Source organism: Dendrobates tinctorius, unplaced genomic scaffold (genome assembly GCF_039654945.1).
Source record: "Dendrobates tinctorius isolate UK_male_01 unplaced genomic scaffold, ASM3965494v1 ptg000127l, whole genome shotgun sequence".
In the NCBI taxonomy this organism is placed as follows: domain Eukaryota; kingdom Metazoa; phylum Chordata; class Amphibia; order Anura; family Dendrobatidae; genus Dendrobates; species Dendrobates tinctorius.
Genome location: NW_027361795.1, coordinates 11,313,878 through 11,329,522, shown reverse-complemented (window position 1 = coordinate 11,329,522; position 15,645 = coordinate 11,313,878). Strand labels below are relative to the sequence as shown.

At 45.7% G+C, this 15,645-nt stretch overlaps 1 protein-coding gene across 2 annotated transcripts in view; it reads left to right on the top strand.

Moving 5' to 3' along the window:
- Positions 1–5,678: 5,678 nt before the first annotated feature.
- USP49 (ubiquitin specific peptidase 49) overlaps positions 5,679–15,645 on the top strand; it is a 90,665-nt gene continuing 80,698 nt past the window's right edge. Inside the window, exon 1 of one of the 2 annotated variants that reach the window (XM_073542501.1) lies at positions 5,679–5,929. The gene's annotated coding sequence lies outside the window, so the exon portion shown is untranslated. The other variant, XM_073542502.1, reaches the window with a different exon arrangement.

The window sequence follows — 15,645 nt, the reverse complement described above, 5'->3', positions numbered from 1 at the left end:
TTCTTTTTTAATAAATTTGCCAACATTTCTACATTTGTTTGTTTTTTTCAATCAAGATGGGGTGCAGAGTCTACATTAATGAGAAAAAAAAATGAACTTTTTTGAATTTACCAAATGGCTGCAATGAAAGTGAAAAATTTAAAGGGGTCTGAATACTTTCCGTACCCACTGTATATTTATGGAGGAAGCTGCTCCTAGTTGGCACCTGTTCACATTAGCTTGGAAGTGCCAGTGTTTTTGTCATTGAGTGTTCCATCATTCTCCTGCCCACAGGGAAACAGGAGCAACTATAGACTGAAAACCTTTAGGGATTGTCTGTTATTACTCCCATTTATTTTATAACTGTTCTGCATATTTGTATGACATCTTATTGTCTTTTTTTATTCATTGTTTTTGTAAGCAATGTACTGTTTAAATTAAAGCTTAAAACTTTAATACATCTTATCTATACAAATTTGTCAAACATAAAGGTTGAAAAATTTAAATAAAAACATCAGAGAAGAAAACTGTAATACATCTGATCCTTGTATGTTTTTAAAAAATCCATGGCCTTTTTGGGAGTGTTGGCCTTTTGATGGTTAGACAGCAGCATGTACAATACCGCTCAAAAGTTTAGGTTCACTTAGAAATTTCCTTATTTTTGAAAGAAAAGCACAGTTTTTTTATCCAATGAAGCTAACATTAAATGATTCAGTTTGTAATGCAATATGTTCATAGGTGTATAGAGGCCCATTTCCAACAACCATCACTTCAGTCTTCTTATAGTACTTTGTGTTTGCTAACTGTGTAAGAAGGCTAATGTATGGTTATAATACCTTTGAAAACCCTTGTGCAAGTATGACAGCACAGCTGAATACAGTTTGGCTGATTAGAGAAGCTATAAACCTGACCTTCCTTTGAGCTAGTTGAGAATCTGGAGCATTACATTTGTTAATTCCATTAAACTCTCAAAATGGCCAGAAAAAAAACTTTAATATGAAACTCGACAATCTATTCCTGTACTTAGAAATGAAGGTTATTCCATGCGAGAAGTTGCCAAGAAACTGAATATTTCCTATAATGGTGTGTACTACTCCCTTCAGGAGAGCACAAACTGGCTCTAACCAGAGTAGAAAGAGAAGTGCGAGGCCCCGCTGCACAACTGAGCAACAAGACAAGTACATTAGAGTCTGTAGTTTGAGAAATCGACGCCTTACAGGTCCTCAACTGGCAGCTTCATTAAATAGTACACGCAAAACGCCAGTGTCAATGTCTACAGTGAAGAGGCGACTCCGGGATGCTGGCCTTCAGGGCAGAGTGGCAAAGAAAAAGCCATATCTGAGACTGGCTAATAAAAGGAAAAGATTAATATGGGCAAAAGATCAGACATTGGACAGAGGAAGATTGGTAAAAAGTGTTATGGACAGACGAATCCAAGTTTGAGGTGTTTGGATCACACAAAAGAACATTTGTGAGATGCAGAACTGAAAAGATGCTGGAAGAGTGCCTGACGCCATCTGTCAAGCATGGTGGAGGTAATGTGATGGTCTGGGGTTTCTTTGGTGCTAGTAAAGTGGGAGATTTGTACAAGGTAAAAGGGATTTTGAATAAGGAAGGCTATCACTCCATTTTGCAACGCCATGCCATACCCTGTGGACAGCGCTTGATTGGGGCCAATTTCATCCTACAACAGGACAGTGACCCAAAACACACCTCCAAATTATGCAAGAACTATTTAGGGAAGAAGCAAGCAGCTGGCAGCCTCAGCTCGCAGCAGTTCCGTCATCAGTGGTTCTCAGCCGGGACCGTCACATCTTGACACCATCCAGGTTGAAAACTGTTTATTCCCCAGATATGGATTACGTTGTGGGACAGAACGACCGACAGGATTCAGTGGAATTAGGTGTTAGGTGAGTATAAATATTTGTTTTTAAATAAAGTGTTTTGTTTTATTTCTAATAAAAGACTTTTTTCTTTGTGTGTCTCTATTTACCATATCCAAGAAGTATCATTTCTCCTTGCGGAGAATGACATGCTAAGCATGTCGAGGTGAGGAGACTTAAAGCCGCAATGCTCCTCTGGGAAATATGCTAATTATGCAAATTGTCTCTTCAGAGAGGAAGAGGACTAGAACTCTAGTGCCACCTATTGGAGGTAGCATATTTATAATTTATAATTATAATAATTATATAATATAAATAATTAATATTATATAAATTATATAATTTATATAATTAGCATATTTCCCAGAGGAGCATTGCGGCTTTAAGTCTCCTCACCACGACATGCTTAGCATGTCATTCTCCGCAAGGAGAAATGATACTTCTTGGATATCGGTCAGACGCCTCTCTCACAGCCAAACCAGATCTCCCACTTTGCACTGATGAGGGGCAGTACCCTGAAACACACTGTCTGCAAATGGAGATTCTGGCTTGGCTTTTATCCTAAGTCATGTAACTAGGCTCGTTAAAGGGTCAACATTGACTTTTAGGATTGCTACCTCCAATAGGTGGCACTAGAGTTCTAGTCCTCTTCCTCTCTGAAGAGACAATTTGTTTATTTACCATGTAACTATAGGATTAGTAATGGATATGTGTCTCATGGACATCTCTCCATTAGTAATCCGTGGGCTTGATGTCACCAGACAATATAAAGGTGACATCAACCCCACAAATATGAACTCCATTTAACCACCGCTACAGGGCAAGTGGGAAGAGCCAGGCAAAATGCCAGAATTGGCGCATCTAATAGATGTGCCTTTTCTGGGCGGCTGCGAGATGCTATTTTTGGGCTGTGAGGGGGGGGCAATATCCATGGTCCCTTACCAGCCTGAGAATACTAGCCCCCAGCTGTCTGCTTTAGCAAGGCTGGTTGTCAAAAATGGGGGGGGCCCCCCACACTTTTTTAAATTTATTATATTGTCATATTAAATATATGGCATGGGGACCCCTCTGTTCTTGATAACCTGCCTTGCTGAAGTTGACATTGTTGATGGCCCAAGCTGTGAGTTTTGCCTGGCTGGTTATCAAAAATATAGGGGCACCCTTGCCAGTTTTTTATTTAGAGGGCAGGAGCCGACTGCTGAATACTCCCATCAGCTGCTCCTGCTATCACTGTTATTAGCGGCAGCAGGCATAGGCTGATAGTAGTAGTCCCATCAGCCACCACCAATGACAAACTTTATACCTCCGATCACAGCTGCACACACGCTGTCATTTGACGATGTGGAACCGCGGCTGTCTGATCAGCGGTGATGGTTTCACTGCCAAGCAGAAGCAGTGTGTTGCACTGTCATGCATATCACTGCGTAATGCAGACTTCCTGGTGAAGCCTGTGTTTGGTGTCCGTGCCTGAACAGTAGGTGTTTGGGTTTGACCATCTCTAAACAAAACTACAATTTCAAGTATGGAAAATGGATCCTCTAAAACAGGGGTGAGGAACCTCGGGCCCCAGGGCCATTTACGGCACTTAATGACCTTTTATCCGGCCCCTGGGCAGATTCTCAGGGACTGCAGTGCTTTGGCAGGGAGTTGTATTTTGATTGCCAGCAGCTCATTAATTTCTTCTTGCTCTGTGAGCATACACATGCAGTGTTCACTACTGAACACTGAAGGGCATGCAATGAAAGATTATGTCCTGACACCAGTGCCAGAGTCAGGATGTACTTTGTGGGAGGAGTTTGTACGGCCCCCAAAGGATGGTATAAATATCCAAATGGCCCATGGCAGAAAAAAGATTCCCCACCCCTGCTCTAAAACATGAACGGGGATTTGCAGGCACAAAGATTAATAAAAAATTGTGAAGCTTATGAGAAGTAAAGAAACTTTATCGTTTACTTGTTGTTAAAGTTCTCTGTTTCATATAGTCATGTGACCACCATCTCCTTATTTCTTCCTAAACTCCTTTCAGAGTACAGAGAATTCAGGTCTGTGCTTTGAACAGAATACAGCCTGTCCTTGGAGCATAGTCCTTTACCCTGAAGTCCTGACTCTGGGAGCCGTGTCTTCTAATTGGTAATAGCATTGGGCAGGAGGGATATTAGGAAGGAAAAACTGTGCAGTGATTTATCCATTCTGAGACTGTTTAGAAGTCTCAGGAACTTACCAAGTAGGTGAAGCAGGAAGGATAGCAGAAAGGAGAAACTGCAGAGATGTATTCAAAGAGAGACTGCATAGGAGTCTCAGTCTAGCACATACTAGGTACAGTGGGAAGGAGAAAATGCAGTGATTTATCCATTTTGAGACTGTAGGAGTCTCCGGATGCAGTGATTTAGCCACAGTCTCCGGATGCACTGATTTATCCACCTTGAGACTGTAGGAGTCTCTGGATGCAGTGATTTAGCCACGGTCTCCAGATGCAGTGATTTATCCACCTTGAGACTGTAGGAGTCTCTAGATGCAGTGATCTATCCACAGTCTCCGGATGCAGTGATTCATCCACCTTGAGACTGTAGGAGTCTCTGGATGCAGTGATTTATCCACAGGCTCCGGCTGCAGTGATTTATCCATAGTCTCCGGATGCAGTGATCTATCCAGTCTCCAGATGCACTGATTTATCAACCTTGAGACTGTAGGAGTCTCTGGCTGCAGTGATTTATCCACAGTCTCTGGATGCAGTGATTTATTTACCTTGAGACTGTAGGTGTCTCCGGCTGCAGTGATTTATCCACAGTCTCTGGATGCAGTGATTTATCCACCTTGAGACTGTAGGAGTCTTTGGATGCAGTGATTTATCCAGTCTCCAGCTGCAGTGATTTATCCATAGTCTCCGGATGCAGTGATCCATCCACAGTCTCCATATGCACTGATTTATCCACCTTGAGACTGTAGGAGTCTCCGATTGCAGTGATTTAGCCACAGTCTCTGGCTGCAGTGATTTATCCACCTTGAGACTGTGGGAGTCTCTGGCTGCAGTGATTTATCCACAGTCTCTGGCTGCAGTGATTTATCCACCTTGAGACTGTAGGTGTCTCCGGCTGCAGTGATTTATCCACAGGCTCTGGCTGCAGTGATTTATCCACCTTGAGACTGTAGGAATCTCCGATTGCAGTGATTTAGCCACAGGCTCTGGCTGCAGTGATTTATCCACCTTGAGACTGTGGGAGTCTCCGGATGGTGCTTTGTAGGTGACGTTAGCGGGCACTGAGGTTGGCAGTGTGAGAGCTGTGGCACAGATATGGCACTGCCTCTTGGGAAATGCAGCCTAGGCGCAGAGGCCGGAAGTGCATGATGTAAACAATAACAGACCACAAAGATGGCTGAGGGGTAGCTACAGCAAGACGTGCGGGGAGTGCTGCCAGGGGCAGCCACACTGGGGTTTCGTTTTCTTTTGTGTCTGTAAACCCCCTTTATTGACCAAGTAATCTGGCACCGTTCTCTACCGCTGGCGTCCTCCACGCTACTCAGCATTTCCCTCACGGAGTAGCACTGGGCTCCGTGTTCAGGCTCTGGCTGCATAGCCCCACATCAGTACATCCCTGCCCCCCGAACTCATCCACTCTGGGGCCCTGCACCTTTAAGACTTCTTTGTTTCCGCATCCTTATTTACCCTCTTGCTGCTCAACCACACTTCCCACGGCCCCTTGGATTCACAGACGCGGCTGCGCTGTACGGCCAAGCTCTGTGCGCACACGGTACGTAGGTTACGTAGAGCCACAATAATACATTACCCCAAGTACGGCCTGGCCTGCGTGCTCTGAGCGTGGTGGAGGAAAGAGGCAGCGCTTTGTGTATGTGGCTACTGCCTGAACCAATCACAGTGCGCGGAGGAACGAGCGCCGGCGGGTGCGAGCCAGTGGGATACTGGTATATAGAGCCGGGGGGCGTGGCCTTGCGCGGCGGCGGTGGGTAACAGGTCGAGCGTGCCGCGAATGGCGGAATAAAGAGCGTGAGCGGAGAAGACATGAGGCGGAGACACCGAGGAGGAGGAGGAGCGGACACCGGGAAAGCAGGTACCGGTTCAAAAGGGGCGGGGTGCTGGGTAATGAAGGGACAGATGGGAGGAGCACACTGAGACCGGAGGAGGTGGTACCGGGGGAGGCACACACCAGTTCTTGTATGTATACATGTGCATGTAAATAATGGCGAGCTCATTGTCTGCACATGGCCCGTGTGGCCGCGGGCAGCCGGCCCATTGTCTCCTGGCCCCTCACACATGCTTCCTGCGGACTCCGGAGCGCAGCCATTGTTTGTGGAGTTGCTATTCATGCAGTCACTGCCATGCTGACCTGCCTGCTGGCTGCCTTATGGGGCACAATAAAGGGGTCCTCCAGAGGAAGCACGTTGTCCCCTGCCACAGGATAGGTGGGAACTTACTGACCATGGGGGTCCCACCTCAACTTTTATCACCACCGCTCCATTTATATTCTATGGGGCCCCATAAGGGAGGAATGTCACGTTGGCGAGTCCTCCATTCACCTGAGGGACCCACAGTGGGTCCCTGTATAGGAAAGTGGGGTCCGCACAGCCGCGTCCCAGCCAGACGGGGGCCGGGAGGACACCTTTTGGCCTCTGGTTGGCCGTGACGACGTTGCAGTATACGTTGGGGAAAGCTCCCGTCGTGCGCTGTGACTGGGGTCACTGGATAAAATTGTTTTGACAACCCCTTTAATGTGGACCCTGAGCCTTTGAGGGTTTGTTCACATGGAGGTTTTGAGTCTGATACTGATCCAATATTTGCATTAAAAAGACCTGAACACCTCTCCCAATACACTTCCTATTGACTTCACTGGGTGTGTGGTGTTAAAGGCTACATGTGTGCCCTCTCGGAGTCTTTGCTGGAACAAAAGTTTCAGCTTTGACCGCCAAATCAATAACCCAAGAAAAAAGATGGCGCGTCCTGAAAAGCTGTGTCAAATGATATATCCCCGATAATGTGCATCACTGTTCACTGCAGCAGTGACAGCAGGTTTTAACCCCCTTCCTCCCAGCACCTCGTCCAAATTGAGCCTTAGGACAATTATGAAAGCTTGAGAACGGCCATCAGTGCTCATCTTTCCTATCCTCTACCCCAGCGCTCCTGCTAGTCTTTGCTGGCATGCATTCTAGGCTCAGGTGACATACTACTGGCATTATGGCTCACATCGCGGAGTACGGCACGTGTCCTCTAAGCCACTTTTTTACCGTTTGATATAATTTTTAGCTTAACAGATTTTAGTTATCTAATATAACTTTTAAGGGGGCTTTACACATAGCGATATGGCAAGCAATACCGCTGAAGCGTCACCGATTTTGTGACGCAACAGCGATATTGCTAGCGATATCGCTACATGTGATACTTACCTCCGACCGGCTCCCCCGCTGGTTATCGCTGATCGGCCTGGTCCATTTCTCGTCGTCGGCTTCCTGCTGGCGCCGACGAGCGAGCCATGGAAGCAGGCGGAAGACGGTCACCCTCGCCGCGTCTGAAAGTTAAGAGCCACCGCCGGGCATCGCTATTGACATCTGCCTGTTTGGCAGCTTCACTAGCGACCATTTAGCGATGCACCAGCCATCCTGACCGGGTCATATCGTGACTCATATCAAGATATGAGTTTGTTTTGTATTCTGTAGAGAGTGGTCAACCAGTGCAATGACTGGCTCAAGGTGGAGACATTGGTGAAGCAGCTGGACATAAATACGACCCTGGCTGCCGCATTCAGAATGGATAGGAGAGGACAGCGTTTGGTTATAGGGAGACCGATCAGTAGAGTTGCAATAGTTCAGATGAGAATGAATAAGATCGACATTAAGGCTGTGTGCCCACGTTGCGTTTTTTAACCGTTTCCGCCGTGTTTTTGCCGCTGCGGAAACGATTAAAAAAGGCATTCCCATGCAATCCTATGGGATTCCACAGTTGCTGTGTCAATGCTGCGGATTTTTCCACTGCGGAATCAAATAGCGGTAAAATCCGCAGCATGTCCATTAATTCTGCGGAATCCGCCGCCATAGGATTGCATTGAAACGCTCACTTTACACATGTGGCCATGCCCACCATGCGTAAAGTGAGCACTTCATGTGCAGATGATACCCAGGGTCTGGAGGAGAGGAGACTGTCCTCCATGCCCTGGGTACCATAATCCTGTAAAAAATAGAATTAAAATAAAAAATAGGGATATACTTACCCTCTATCGGCCCCCGATCTCCTCAGCGGCGCACGCGGTGCTCCCAGCAACTTCTGTTCCCAGGGATGCATTGCGAGAATCATCCCAGAAGACGTCGCGGTCACGTGACTGCTGTGTGCATCCCTGGGAACGGAAGTTGCTGTCAGTGCCGCGTGCACCGCTGTGGACTCCGGGGCCCAACAGAGGGTAAGTATATCCCTTATTTTTTTTTTCACTATTTTTAACATATCTTTTACTATAGATGCTACATAGTAAAAAGTTGGTCACACTCATAAACCACTATGCTTGACAAGTGTCCTTCTTAATCACCCTATTCCCCTGTATAAAATAAAACAGCCTTTGCTCACTGCCGGCGCCATTTTCTGTAACATCTTCGTCGGGTCTTCAGTACACTCATGGCCAAAAGTTTTGAGAATTATACAAATATTATATTTTCACATGATCTGCTGGCCTCTGGTTTTTATGTGTGTTTGTCAGATGTTTTTATCACATACATAAATATAATTGCAATCATATTATGAGTAACAAAAGGTTATATTGACAGAATGAGTTAATGCAGCAAGTCAATATTTGCAGTGTTGACCCTTCTTCTTCAGGACTTCAGGGGGTTTTACACTAAGCGATATCGCTAGCAATATCGCTAAAACGTCACTGGTTTTGTGACGTTATAGCGATATTGCTAGCGATATCGCTATGTGTGATACTTACCAGCGACCGGCTTCCCCGCTGTCCATCGCTGATCGCGCGAGAATGTCCGGCTCCATTTCTCGTCGTCTGCTTCCTGCTGAGACTTCCTGCTGTGATGACGAGCGACGCTGGAGGCGGGCGGGAGGACGCAGGATCGCTGTGTGTGAATGGTAAGTATCGTGCGCTGCGTCGCTGCTGCATCGCTGTGAGATCTTTCTGTATGAAAGCTCACTAGCGATCATTTAGCAATGCACCAGCGATCCTGACCGGGTCGGATCGCTGGTTGGATCGCTGGTGCATCGCTAAATGTAAAAGGGCCTTTCAGCAATTCTCCCTGGCATGCTCTCAATCAACTTCTGGATCAAATCCTGACTGATAGCAGTCCATTCTTGCAAAATCAATGCTTTTATTTTGTCTGAATTTGAAGGTTTTTGTTTGTCCACCCGTCCCTTGATGATTGACCACAAGTTCTCAATGGGATTAAGATCTGGGGAGTTTCCAGGCCATGGTCCCAAAATCTCTATATTTTGTTCCCTGAGCCATTTAGTTATCACCTTTGCTTTATGGCAAGGTGCTCCATCATGTTGAAAAAGGCATTGTTGATCGCCAAACTGCTCTTGGACGGTTGGGAGAAGTTGCTCTTGGAGGACATTCTGGTACCATTCTTTATTCATAGCTGTGTTTTTAGGCAAGACTGAGAGAGAGATCCCACTCCCTTGGCTGAGAAGCAACCCCACACATGAATGGTTTCAGGATGCTTGACAGTTGGCATGAGACAAGACTGGTGGTAGCGCTCACCTGGTCTTCTCCGAATAAGCCGTTTTCCAGATGTCCCAAACAATCGAAAAGGGGATTCATCAGAGAAAATGACTTTACCCCAGTCCTCAGCAGTCCACTCCCTGTACCTCTTGCAGAATATCAGTCTGTCCATGATGTTTTTCCTGGAGAGAAGTGGCTTCTTTGCTGCCCTCCTTGAGACCAGGCCTTGCTCCAAGAGTCTCCGCCTCACAGTGCGTGCAGATGCACTCACACCTGCCTGCTGCCATTCCTGAGCAAGCTCTGCACTGCTGGTAGCCCGATCCCGCAGCTGAAACACTTTTAAGAGACGGTCCTGGCGCTTGCTGGTCTTTCTTGGGCGCCCTGGAGCCTTTTTGGCAACAAGGGAACCTCTCTCCTTGAAGTTCTTGATGATGCGATAGATTGTTGACTGAGGTGCAATCTTTCTAGCTGCGATACTCTTCCCTGTTAGGCCATTTTTGTGCAGTGCAATGATGACTGCACGTGTTTCTTTAGAGATAACCATGGTTAACAGAAGAGAAACAATGATGCCAAGCACCAGCCTCCTTTTAAAGTGTCCAGTGGTGTCATTCTTACTTAATCATGACAGATTGATCTCCAGTCCTGTCCTCATCAACACCCACACCTGTGTTAATGGAGCAATCACTGAAACGATGTTAGCTGGTCCTTTTAAGGCAGGGCTGCAATGATGTTGAAATGTGTTTTGGGGGATAAAGTTCATTTTCTAGGCAAATATTGACTTTGCAAGTAATTGCTGTTAAGCTGATCACTCTTTATAACATTCTGGAGTATATGCAAATTGCCATTAGAAAAAATGAAGCAGTAGACTTTGTAAAAATTAATATTTGTGTCATTCTCAAAACTTTTGGCCATGACTGTAGCTTGTGAAACATCACACTGCACTCGGCTGTCACCCGAGTGCAGGGTGATTCTCGCGTATGCTGGCAATGGAGAAATGACTTTCTCCGTCTCTTCCACATCTGTGCTCCGATCCTGTCACGTTTGAGCACTGACACTCAGCTCAAACTTGCAACAGAGCAGGAACCGAGAGTCATTAGCATATCGCATCGGATTTTATATGCTAGTATGACCCAGGCCTTAAAGGGGTTGTCCGGTCTAAAATGACAAGTGTGCAGTCACTCCGTGTGACAGCAGACTTTTGAATCCCCCAGCACATGCACTGAGCCAGGAACGGAGGCGATGTATGAGATAAGCGTTCTCCCGCTCAGACGCAGTCTAGTGGGCACAGCCTCACTCCATACACTTGAAAAATGGCGATTCTGTCATTCAATTTTTTGTTTTCTCTTTTAATTGCGTTTTCATATGAAAATATGTCAGTTGCCTTTAAGGTGAATTTCTGAGACCAGATTTTTTTTTTTTTTAGTACCCCTGAACGTGCAAGTTACAGGGAGACTTTTTTTGTGAACCTTTCTATGCAGGGCACATCCATTGAAATAAAAGGATTGAGGCTCTCATCAGAGAATCTTGTCCACTTTGCTTACTTTTGGAGCGATGTTGGTCCACTAAAATGCTGAGTGTGGCTGATGGGATATGATCTGGTCTGGAAGAGCAATGTAGCTCCTGCTTGCAGTGTGAGTCTCAATGACACACCATGCAGCCTGTACCTACATGTACCACGTGTCATTGGTGAGTTTGGCACATGTATGTTACATTTTCAACATATCACACTATATGGAGACACTTTGGGGCCGACTCATCAAAGTTTTTCTATTTATTTATTTTTTTTCAAAGTTGACGTAAAAGCTTTGAAAAGTTGTACATTTTGTAAGCAACATGGAGTTACACAAATGTTGCGACATTTAGTGGTTTTTCAACAATTTAAGCTGTGCCTAAATGGGCGAGACTGGGCATGGCCACGTATGTCCTTCAGATTCATCATAATTGCTGGCGTTTTGTATGCCAGAAACGCTACTCCAGTCTCTGAAGTAGCAATTATGATGCCGCGTATTTCAGCAACACTGGTATAGCCCGCTTGTGCGCTACGCCAGTATTAGGCTACTTTCACACATCAGTTTTTTGCCGTCAGGCAGGATCCGGCTATTTTTAGAAAAAACGGATCCGGCATAAATTTTGGAGAACTGTAGAAACGGATCCGTTTTTCTGCTGGATCCGTCTAGCAGGTTATATCTGTTTCCTGGGGGCTGGCCAATTGGATCTGAGCATGCGCAGAGTTAAAAAAACGGATCCGGTGGCTGGATCCGTCTTTTTCTGGATCCGGCGCATTCCGGCGCCCATAGACTTTCATTGTAGCAAAAAGCCGGAAGCGTCGGATCCGGCGCTTCCGGCTTTTTCGCCGGAGACAAAAAACGTTACAGTAGCCGTTTTTTCCAGACGCCGGAATGAGACAAGTAGCTGGATCCGGCAAAAAACGGATGAAACGCAATGCCATCCGGCGCGATCTGGCGCTAATGCAAGTCAATGGGGAAAAACTGGATCCGGCACTGCATTTTGCCGGATCCGGTTTTACAAAAAAAAAGTCGGATTGCGCCTGACGGCAAAAAACTGATGTGTGAAAGAGGCCTTAATGAATCTGCCCCATTGGCCACCGTCCAGCACATGCTCTCTGGAGGTACAACACTAATGATTAAAAAATTGGCACGCTGTAGAAAATGTAAAGAAAAGAGTGCAGAGATTTGATATTTTATTTAGTACATCGAACACACATCAGAAGTTGAAAGGCATTTTTTTTATTTATGTTTTTTTACATTTCATTTGAAAAAATAAAAAACTAGAATTTGATGGCAGCAACACATTTCAACAAAAGTTTGGTGGGGGCATTTCTACCATTGTGTAGCACTTCTTTTTACAATAGTCTGGGAAGTGAGGAGACCAGTTGTCGGAGTTTTGGGAGAGGATTGTAGTCCACTTCTCGTCTGATGTAGCATTCTCGCTGCTCAACAGTTCTGGGTCGTCTTTGCTTCATAATGCCCCAAATGTTTTCTATTGGTGAAGGGTCTGGACTGCAGGCCGCCTAGTACATAAAGCCGAGTTGTGATGGATGCATTGTCTGGCTGAAATATGCAAGGTCTTCTGTGAAATAGATGTTGTCTGGATGGATGCTTTTCTAAAACCTCTGTATAATGCTCATGATTGATAGTTCTTTTCAAGATCTGTAAGGTGCCCCTGCCACAGGCACTAATCCCACACCATGGGAGATGCAGGCTTTTAGGCTATGTGCACACGTTGCGGATTCTGCTTAGTTTACGCAGCAGTTTTGGCCCTGCGGAAACGCAGCAGTTCCGCAGACATGGTACAGTACCATGTTAGCCTATGGCATTTCAAATCCACTGTGCTCACGCTGCGGGTTTTTCCGCGCGGTTTTGCCGCGGCTTACAAACTGCAGCATGTCAATTCTTTGTGCGGATTCCGCAGCGGTTTCACACCTTTAACATAGTAGAGGTGTGAAACCGCAGGCTAATCCGCAGGTCACTTTACCTGCAGATCCGCGTGGAAAAACCCGCAGGTGAATCCGCAGCGTGTGCACATAGCCTTAAACTGTGCACAAGATGGACAGTTCCTGTCCTCCTGAGTCCGCAGGTCACAGCATCCAAGGTTTGAATAAAGAAATTCACATTTTGATTCATCTGACCGCTGAACAGTTTTCCTTTCTTCATAAATCCATTTTAAATGAGCTTAGAATCCTAAAGTTGGAAGGGACCTCCTGGACCATCTGGTCCAACCCCCTGCTCAAAGCAGGATTCGCTAAAGCATCCCAGTCTGATGTCTGTCCAGCCTCTGTTTGAAGACTTCCATTGACGGAGAACTCACCACTTCTCGTGGAAGCTTGTTCCACTCATTGATCACTCTAACTGGCATCGTTTCAGGATTGTGCTCATGTATGACTCCATATTTTCATGAGAGAGCTTTCGCTTGTATTTGTAGATTGTACAGCGAGCTGTGTTCATAGACAGGGATTTTTTGGAAGTATTCCGGAGTATGTGCAGTGACTTGCAGGACCAAATAACATGAGCAGTATGGGCCTCAGATAAATTGGTAGCCAATAAGTGTCCTTCTTGAGTTGGCTGGGAAAGATGGCTATATGTCCCGGTCAGTATTGAGACTGATTGTTTAAACCTAGGAGAAAAAAAAGGTTTCATGAGATGCAGAGCAGTTTCTCCGCCTCCTGTGGGACTTGTAGCCTTTCTAACCTGGCTTTCTCTTGTAATATTCAAATGTGAGTCCTGTGAGCCCCGCTGGCTACAATGTTCTTGCCCCACGTGCAGAGGACTGAAAAGATGCAGCGTTCTGCTGGCCATTGTTGCTGTGGTAACCAACGGCAGACTTTTTTTTTTTTTTTTCCCCCCTCCGCTTCACTCTACATATTTCAGACTTGTCGCTTCTTGGTATTCTTTCCAGTAACTACAACTCCTAATGCTACAATTTTTGAGTGCATGATATTAAATGTTATTACTCTGGCTGGTAAAATGCCACTGAATGCCTGATATATTGGTACAATTTGCCTTTAGTTTTCTGTGCGTGTATATATATCTCAGATAACCTCGTATGTATAGGGTTTGTGTTCCCATACTATGCTGTCCTACTTTACCTTTTACTCTCAGTTCTTTAAAAAGGACCTATCATCTGTTTTATTGCCCTTTTTACTTAAAGCATTACTCCAGCGTCTTTACTTTTTTTTTTTTTTTCTTGTTTCATCACTGGAGTGGTGCATAAAATCCAAGTCCCCTGCCCCTGTTTGATGCTCACTTTCCAGTGTTTTCATATGTTTTCGCGGCTGCTCCGGTCTGTCGGCTGCCCCAGTGTTTCATGGAGCTCGTCAGAGGTCACTGATCAATGTACGTCTATGAGAGCCTTGTTCTGACCTCATTCTGGCTCACATAGACTTGCAATGAGAGTGTGTGACGTAGCTTCTGAGTTCTGGGCAGTAAGATGCTGCACTCAGAAGATGGCGTCACGGGACAGAGCCGGTGCTGCTCAAATTGAAGACACTGGAGGGTGAGTATGTGACTGGGGTCAGGGGTCTTAAGGCCCTGTCACACTAAGCGATATCGCTAGCAATATCGCTATAACGTCACTGGTTTTTGTGACGTTATAGCGATATCGCTATGTCTGATACTTACCTTCGACCGCTCCCCCGCTGGTTATCGCTGATCGCGCGAGAACGTCCTGGACGGTTTCTCGTCGTCAGCTTCCTGCTGGGCTTCCTGCTGTGGAGACGAGCGACACGTGGACGCGGGCGGGAGGATGTCAGGATCGCCTCGTCTGACAGATAAGTAGCGACCCCCCCCGACCCCTGCTATGTTGCTGGTGAGATCTGCCTGTGTGGCAGCACACTAGCGACCACTTAGCGATGCACCAGCGATCCTGACCGCGTCATATCGCTGGTCGAGATCGCTGGTGCATTGCTAAGTGTGACAGTACCTTAAAATTTAAAGCACCACTCCAGCGGTGAAAAAAAAAAAAAAACTGCTGGAGTGGTGCTTTATGAAAACAATGGGCAGCCGCATACTGATGAGTTTACTAAATGAACGATTTTAAAAAGTCCTTTACAGTGTCTATGCATAGTCTAAGATTGTGTTCACACTTAGTCTTTTTGCGGAGTCTTTGGCACAGAAACTCCAAGTTACTAAGTTGGATTTTGGAGGATTTCTGCTCAAAAAACTCAGCAAAAGACTGAACATGTCCCTAGGGACTCAACCAGGGCTGTGGAGTCGGAGTCGTGGAGTCGGAGTCGGTGCTCATTTTGGTGGAGTCGGAGTTGGAGTCGGTATAAAATGGACCGACTCCGACTCCTAAAATATATAATAAATTGGGTACAGTAATTCAATGCAGGATGTGCTGAATATTTTTTCATAGGAGTTTGGGAAAGTTATGAAATGTCATATAAATGGCTGTTATATTCCTGATCTAAGGCTACATTCACACACAGCGTTTTTCCTGTGTTTTTTGAGGATACGTTTTTCAGCTGCAAAAGCTGATCATCTTTTTAAAAAACTGCATCACCTGAAAGGTTTTTGAGCTCATAGATAATGTTTTCAATAGCAAAAGCAGATTAGAAATCTGCTCTATCTATCCATTTATCCATATCTGTCTATCCATAT